Here is an 8,192-nt window from a genome sequence, read left to right on the forward strand (position 1 = left end):
CCAGCAGTGGTGGTGCCCATTATCACCACGACCTGTGGGTGACGTCACTAACTATCTCCCCAAACAAACCACCCCCTTTTCACTCGTGGGCGAGGAGCGCTGCTCGAGTCCCCGGATCTGGCCCTCCGCTCGAGCCACCGAGCAGCAGCAGCAGCAGAAGTCCCCGAACCCGAGCGTAGCGTGCGTGGCCCCTCTGCCCGCGACACATGCCCTACACACACTGAAGAATACTTACTGCCATTGAGCAGTAGCACAGCTTTCAGACTTTTTGGATGAAACAATGACGTGTCTCCACTCGCTCACATTGTACTTAATGTTACATTTTCCATCAGCACAGGAACATCGCTTGAATACACTAGAGCACCATCTTCAGAAAAGTATGGAGGGAATCTTTTCAGAATTCTAACCTTTTGGAAACCTATTGTCACGCTCTCCGGGTCCCCTGCTCTGCCCCCCGGCTCACCTGCCACGCTCCCCGGCTTCCCTGCTTCGCTCCCCGGCTCCTCTGGCAGACATCCCCCGCTCCACGGTCTCCAGCCTCCACCACCTGCGGTCCCCAGGCGGCCCGGTCCCCGCTCCCGGCGCCCGTCGGCAGCCCTGCTCCAGGCCGGCTCCCCTGCTTCCTATACACCGCTCCCTGCCCTGGCTTCTGGCACCCGGGCCTCGCGCATGCGCATTAGGGCGCGCGCGCGGGCATTGACTCTCTCTTAAAGGGCCAGCGTCCACTGACAGGAAATTGAACACACAGGTACAGGGTATAAAGGGGTTTAATGTCCAAGTGGGCGGGGCCTGTTCTTCGTGTTTCCTAAGCTAGGAGTCAGGTCTCCTTGTGTCTCTGTGATATACTTACCTATCTCTCTTCTAGAGCCGCTCCTGCCTCGCCATCCGGTCCTGCCGATTCCCGAACCCCGAACGCTGACTATCTGCCATCCCGTCAGTCCGTACCATCTCTGATCCCTGTGGTGACCCGTCCTCTCGCTCCATCGGTTCCGGACTCTGCCTGACATCTCGGCCTCCGAACCTGAGCTCCGTCACCCGGACTACCATCAGTGACTCCGTGGTCCCAGGGACTTCTCCATTCCACTCTTTTGCACGGACTGTCCTGCTACCCGTAGTGCTCCGGCTACCGGACCCCTTGCCTTCATTAAGGTGTTCGGCCCAGTGGATCCACCTCCTGGGTCTGCCCGTCCACCTGGCCCTAACACCTATAGAATCAGTGTTTGTGAAAAAACTGTACGTGATGATAATTTTTCAATATTTTTACTGAGTCCAATGATCGAAAGTATGAAAAAAATCACATCTTTCAAAAATTTTTACCCTTGGAAACCTGTGTTATTATTACTATGCACGAGCCCTAAATTGTCTGAAAAACAACAAATATGCTGGTTGGATAGACCTTGACCCCACAATTCAACGGCCACAATTAAGGAGAAAAGTGCTAAGAGAGTTAAATTTGCCCCTGAAATAACCCATGATACGGGCCAAGGAGGGACACACCATTTTGATCCGAAAATAGCCCAACACCATGAGAGACGGGCAAATCCGTGAAAAGACAAAGTTCCAAGCTACAACTGACGCAGGATCTACAGCACATACGCCCATTGTAATTGTTCATGATTTCCGGCCACTACGCATTTCAGCCTTCAGGGACCTGGTAATTCGAATGCTATGTCCAGGAGTAGAGATGAGCGAACCGGTCCCGGTTCGGCTCGAGGTCGGTTCGCCGAACGGAGCTCCCGTTCGAGTTCGGCTCGTCGAACGTTCGACGAACCGAACTCGAGCCAATAGGAAACAATGGCAGGCAATCACAAACACAGTAAAACACCTAGAAAACACCCTCAAAGGTGTCCAAAAGGTGACAAACAACTCACAACACAACACAAACACATGGGAAAGTGACAAGGACATATACTCATGCGAAAACAAAACAGCTGGACAAGGAAAAAGAGGAGGACACACAGATATAGGCATGGCACGCCATTCTAAAATCATGTAAAACACCGCAAGGTGACTCCAAGCGGAGTCTCCCTTTTTTCCAAAAATTGGGCCCCACACACACCCACCCCTTCAGTGGCAGCAGTTGTGCCCCAGTTGTACACTTCACAGCTACATTTGCATCAAGCACATTCAAAAATACGCTATTCTTAACCGTCCCCAGGATGACACCGGGGTAGGTAGCAAAGTCTTTCCTGATCCCAGCTCTGTTCATCTTGGCTTCTTTTAAAAACACAGCAAGCAAGGGTTACTCCAAGCGGAGTCTCCCTTTTTTCCAAAAATTGGGCCACACAGACACCCACCCCATCAGTGGCAGCACTTGGGCCCTAGTTGCAAACAGGATGTTTTGATTTGCATCAAGCAAATTCAAAAATACGCCATAATTAACCGTCCCCAGGATGACACCGGGGTAGGTAGCAAAGTCTTTCCTGATCCCAGCTCTGTTCATCTTGGCTTCTTTTAAAAACACAGCAAGCAAGGGTTACTCCAAGCGGAGTCTCCCTTTTTTCCAAAAATTGGGCCACACAGACACCCACCCCATCAGTGGCAGGACTTGGGCCCTAGTTGCAAACAGGATGTTTTGATTTGCATCAAGCACATTCAAAAATACGCCATTCTTATCCGTCCCCAGGATGACACCGGGGTAGGTAGATAAAGTCTTTGCTGACCCATGACTTGTTCATCTTGGCTTCTTTTAAAAACACAGCAAGCAAGGGTTACTCCAAGCGGAGTCTCCCTTTTTTCCAAAAATTGGGCCACACAGACACCCACCCCATCAGTGGCAGCACTTGGGCCCTAGTTGCAAACAGGATGTTTTGATTTGCATCAAGCACATTCAAAAATACGCCATAATTAACCGTCCCCAGGATGACACCGGGGTAGGTAGCAAAGTCTTTCCTGATCCCAGCTCTGTTCATCTTGGCTTCTTTTAAAAACACAGCAAGCAAGGGTTACTCCAAGCGGAGTCTCCCTTTTTTCCAAAAATTGGGCCACACAGACACCCACCCCATCAGTGGCAGCACTTGGGCCCTAGTTGCAAACAGGATGTTTTGATTTGCATCAAGCACATTCAAAAATACGCCATTCTTATCCGTCCCCAGGATGACACCGGGGTAGGTAGATAAAGTCTTTGCTGACCCATGACTTGTTCATCTTGGCTTCTTTTAAAAACACAGCAAGCAAGGGTTACTCCAAGCGGAGTCTCCCTTTTTTCCAAAAATTGGGCCACACAGACACCCACCCCATCAGTGGCAGCACTTGGGCCCTAGTTGCAAACAGGATGTTTTGATTTGCATCAAGCACATTCCAAAATTCGCCATAATTAACCGTCCCCAGGATGACACCGGGGTAGGTAGCAAAGTCTTTCCTGATCCCAGCTCTGTTCATCTTGGCTTCTTTTAAAAACACAGCAAGCAAGGGTTACTCCAAGCGGAGTCTCCCTTTTTTCCAAAAATTGGGCCACACAGACACCCACCCCATCAGTGGCAGCACTTGGGCCCTAGTTGCAAACAGGATGTTTTGATTTGCATCAAGCACATTCAAAAATACGCCATAATTAACCGTCCCCAGGATGACACCGGGGTAGGTAGCAAAGTCTTTCCTGATCCCAGCTCTGTTCATCTTGGCTTCTTTTAAAAACACAGCAAGCAAGGGTTACTCCAAGCGGAGTCTCCCTTTTTTCCAAAAATTGGGCCACACAGACACCCACCCCATCAGTGGCAGCACTTGGGCCCTAGTTGCAAACAGGATGTTTTGATTTGCATCAAGCACATTCAAAAATACGCCATAATTAACCGTCCCCAGGATGACACCGGGGTAGGTAGCAAAGTCTTTCCTGATCCCAGCTCTGTTCATCTTGGCTTCTTTTAAAAACACAGCAAGCAAGGGTTACTCCAAGCGGAGTCTCCCTTTTTTCCAAAAATTGGGCCCCACACGCACCCACCCCTTCAGTGGCAGCAGTTGTGCCCCAGTTGTACACTTCACAGCTACATTTGCATCAAGCACATTCAAAAATACGCTATTCTTAACCGTCCCCAGGATGACACCGGGGTAGGTAGCAAAGTCTTTCCTGATCCCAGCTCTGTTCATCTTGGCTTCTTTTAAAAACACAGCAAGCAAGGGTTACTCCAAGCGGAGTCTCCCTTTTTTCCAAAAATTGGGCCACACAGACACCCACCCCATCAGTGGCAGCACTTGGGCCCTAGTTGCAAACAGGATGTTTTGATTTGCATCAAGCACATTCAAAAATACGCCATAATTAACCGTCCCCAGGATGACACCGGGGTAGGTAGCAAAGTCTTTCCTGATCCCAGCTCTGTTCATCTTGGCTTCTTTTAAAAACACAGCAAGCAAGGGTTACTCCAAGCGGAGTCTCCCTTTTTTCCAAAAATTGGGCCACACAGACACCCACCCCATCAGTGGCAGCACTTGGGCCCTAGTTGCAAACAGGATGTTTTGATTTGCATCAAGCACATTCAAAAATACGCCATAATTAACCGTCCCCAGGATGACACCGGGGTAGGTAGCAAAGTCTTTCCTGATCCCAGCTCTGTTCATCTTGGCTTCTTTTAAAAACACAGCAAGCAAGGGTTACTCCAAGCGGAGTCTCCCTTTTTTCCAAAAATTGGGCCCCACACACACCCACCCCTTCAGTGGCAGCAGTTGTGCCCCAGTTGTACACTTCACAGCTACATTTGCATCAAGCACATTCAAAAATACGCTATTCTTAACCGTCCCCAGGATGACACCGGGGTAGGTAGCAAAGTCTTTCCTGATCCCAGCTCTGTTCATCTTGGCTTCTTTTAAAAACACAGCAAGCAAGGGTTACTCCAAGCGGAGTCTCCCTTTTTTCCAAAAATTGGGCCACACAGACACCCACCCCATCAGTGGCAGCACTTGGGCCCTAGTTGCAAACAGGATGTTTTGATTTGCATCAAGCACATTCAAAAATACGCCATAATTAACCGTCCCCAGGATGACACCGGGGTAGGTAGCAAAGTCTTTCCTGATCCCAGCTCTGTTCATCTTGGCTTCTTTTAAAAACACAGCAAGCAAGGGTTACTCCAAGCGGAGTCTCCCTTTTTTCCAAAAATTGGGCCCCACACACACCCACCCCTTCAGTGGCAGCAGTTGTGCCCCAGTTGTACACTTCACAGCTACATTTGCATCAAGCACATTCAAAAATACGCTATTCTTAACCGTCCCCAGGATGACACCGGGGTAGGTAGCAAAGTCTTTCCTGATCCCAGCTCTGTTCATCTTGGCTTCTTTTAAAAACACAGCAAGCAAGGGTTACTCCAAGCGGAGTCTCCCTTTTTTCCAAAAATTGGGCCACACAGACACCCACCCCATCAGTGGCAGCACTTGGGCCCTAGTTGCAAACAGGATGTTTTGATTTGCATCAAGCACATTCAAAAATACGCCATAATTAACCGTCCCCAGGATGACACCGGGGTAGGTAGCAAAGTCTTTCCTGATCCCAGCTCTGTTCATCTTGGCTTCTTTTAAAAACACAGCGAGCAAGGGTTACTCCAAGCGGAGTCTCCCTTTTTTCCAAAAATTGGGCCACACAGACACCCACCCCATCAGTGGCAGCACTTGGGCCCTTGTTGCAAACAGGATGTTTTGATTTGCATCAAGCACATTCAAAAATACGCCATAATTAACCGTCCCCAGGATGACACCGGGGTAGGTAGCAAAGTCTTTCCTGATCCCAGCTCTGTTCATCTTGGCTTCTTTTAAAAACACAGCAAGCAAGGGTTACTCCAAGCGGAGTCTCCCTTTTTTCCAAAAATTGGGCCCCACACACACCCACCCCTTCAGTGGCAGCAGTTGTGCCCCAGTTGTACACTTCACAGCTACATTTGCATCAAGCACATTCAAAAATACGCTATTCTTAACCGTCCCCAGGATGACACCGGGGTAGGTAGCAAAGTCTTTCCTGATCCCAGCTCTGTTCATCTTGGCTTCTTTTAAAAACACAGCAAGCAAGGGTTACTCCAAGCGGAGTCTCCCTTTTTTCCAAAAATTGGGCCACACAGACACCCACCCCATCAGTGGCAGCACTTGGGCCCTAGTTGCAAACAGGATGTTTTGATTTGCATCAAGCACATTCCAAATCAACAAGCATTTACTCTCCCCAGGATGACACAGGGGTAGTAAATTCCTTCTGGATCCATGACTTGTTCATTTTGATGAACATCAGTCTGTCCACATTGTCACTGGACAGACGCGTGCACTTATCTGTCAGCACACACCCAGCAGCACTGAATACACGTTCAGAGACAACGCTGGCAGCTGGACACGACAAAATCTCCAAGGCGTAACTGGAGAGCTCTGGCCATTTTTCTAGGTTTGAAACCCAAAAGGAGCAAGGCTCCAGTTGCACAGTCATGGCATCGATGTTCATTTGGAGATACTCCTGTATCATCCTCTCCAGCCGTTGAGTATGTGTCAGACTTGTTGTCTCTGGTGGCCTTGCAAAAGAGGGTCTAAAAAAATTATGAAAAGATTCCATAAAATTGCTGTTACCGGCACCAGATACGGTCCTACTGGTACGGGTAGACTGTTGAAGATGACGAGACCGTCCCATGTTTGTCAAGTTACAACTGGGAGATTCCCTCCCTGCACCTGCACGGTTGTTTGGTGGAAAAGCCGAGCTAAGATCGAGTAACAGCTTCTGCTGATACTCCTGCATACGTGCGTCCCTTTCTATGGCTGGAATTATGTCACAAAATTTGGACTTGTACCGGGGATCTAATAGTGTGGCAATCCAGTAGTCATCATCACTTCTAATTTTGACAATACGACTGTCATGTTGGAGGTAGTGCAACAAAAAGGCACTCATGTGTCTTGCGCAGCCATGCGGACCAAGTCCACGCTGTGTTTGTGGCATAGAGGTGCTACCCGTTCTTTCTTCCTCTGACATCTCCCCCCAACCTCTTTCAACTGAAATTTGACCAAGGTCTCCCTCATCCGCTGAGTCTTCCATGTCCATGGACAGTTCGTCCTCCATTTCTTCATGTTCTCCTGCACCTTGCTCAACATTTCGCCTGCTACTATGCGCCCTTGTCGATCCCTGTTCCCCATGGTCCCATGCCTGCTGCGTTGGTGATGATGAACGTCTGGACCTTGGTGATGTTGTTGTCCCTTGCGCATATGAATCCTCCTGTAGTTCCTCCCCTTCATGTTGTCCCACCCCCTGACTCCGAATAGTGTTTAGCGTGTGCTCCAGCATGTAAATGACTGGAATCGTCATGCTGATAATGGCATTGTCAGAGCTAAACATATTCGTCGCCATGTCGAAACTGTGCAGAAGGGTGCATAGGTCCTTGATCTGAGACCACTCCATCAGGGTGATCTGCCCCACCTCTGCATCTCGTTGGCCCAGGCTATACGTCATGACGTATTGCACCAGGGCTCTGCGGTGCTGCCACAGTCGCTGTAACATGTGGAGAGTTGAATTCCAGCGTGTCGCCACATCGCATTTCAGGCGATGAACCGGCAGGCCGAAAGACTTCTGGAGCGATGCAAGTCGCTCTGCTGCGGCGCTTGAACGGCGGAAGTGAGCTGACAGTTTTCGTGCCCTGTTCAGAAGGCCATCTAGGCCGGGATAGTGTGTTAAAAATTGCTGGACGACAAGGTTCAACACGTGAGCCATACAAGGTACGTGTGTCACAATGCCCAGGCGAAGTGCCGCACCCAGGTTTGCAGCATTGTCGCACACGGCCTTACCAGGCTGCAGGTTGAGTGGAGACAACCATTTATTAAACTCGGACCGCAGAGCTGACCACAACTCCTCAGCTGTGTGACTCTTATTCCCAAGACATGTCAAGCTAAAGACCGCCTGATGCCGTTGCGCTCTGCTGCCAGCATAGTAATGAGGCGTGCGTGATTCCTTCTGCGCAGTGAGAATGCTGGTGGCCTGACCAGGCAGGCTTGGGGCGGAGGTGGAGGACCCAGATGAGGTGGAGGATGCAGAAGCTGTGGCGGAACTTGGACAGACAGAGGATTGACACACAAGTCGTGGGGACGGCAAGACTTGTGCAGCAGACCCTTCACCATCTATCACCATAGTTACCCAGTGCCCAGTTAGCGACATGTAACGTCCCTGTCCATGCTTACTGGTCCAAGTATCGGTGGTGAAATGCACCCGTTCACACACAGAGTTTCTCAAGGAAGCGGTGATGTTGTGTGCG

This window comes from Anomaloglossus baeobatrachus, unplaced genomic scaffold (assembly GCF_048569485.1).
Source record: "Anomaloglossus baeobatrachus isolate aAnoBae1 unplaced genomic scaffold, aAnoBae1.hap1 Scaffold_137, whole genome shotgun sequence".
NCBI lineage: Eukaryota > Metazoa > Chordata > Amphibia > Anura > Aromobatidae > Anomaloglossus > Anomaloglossus baeobatrachus.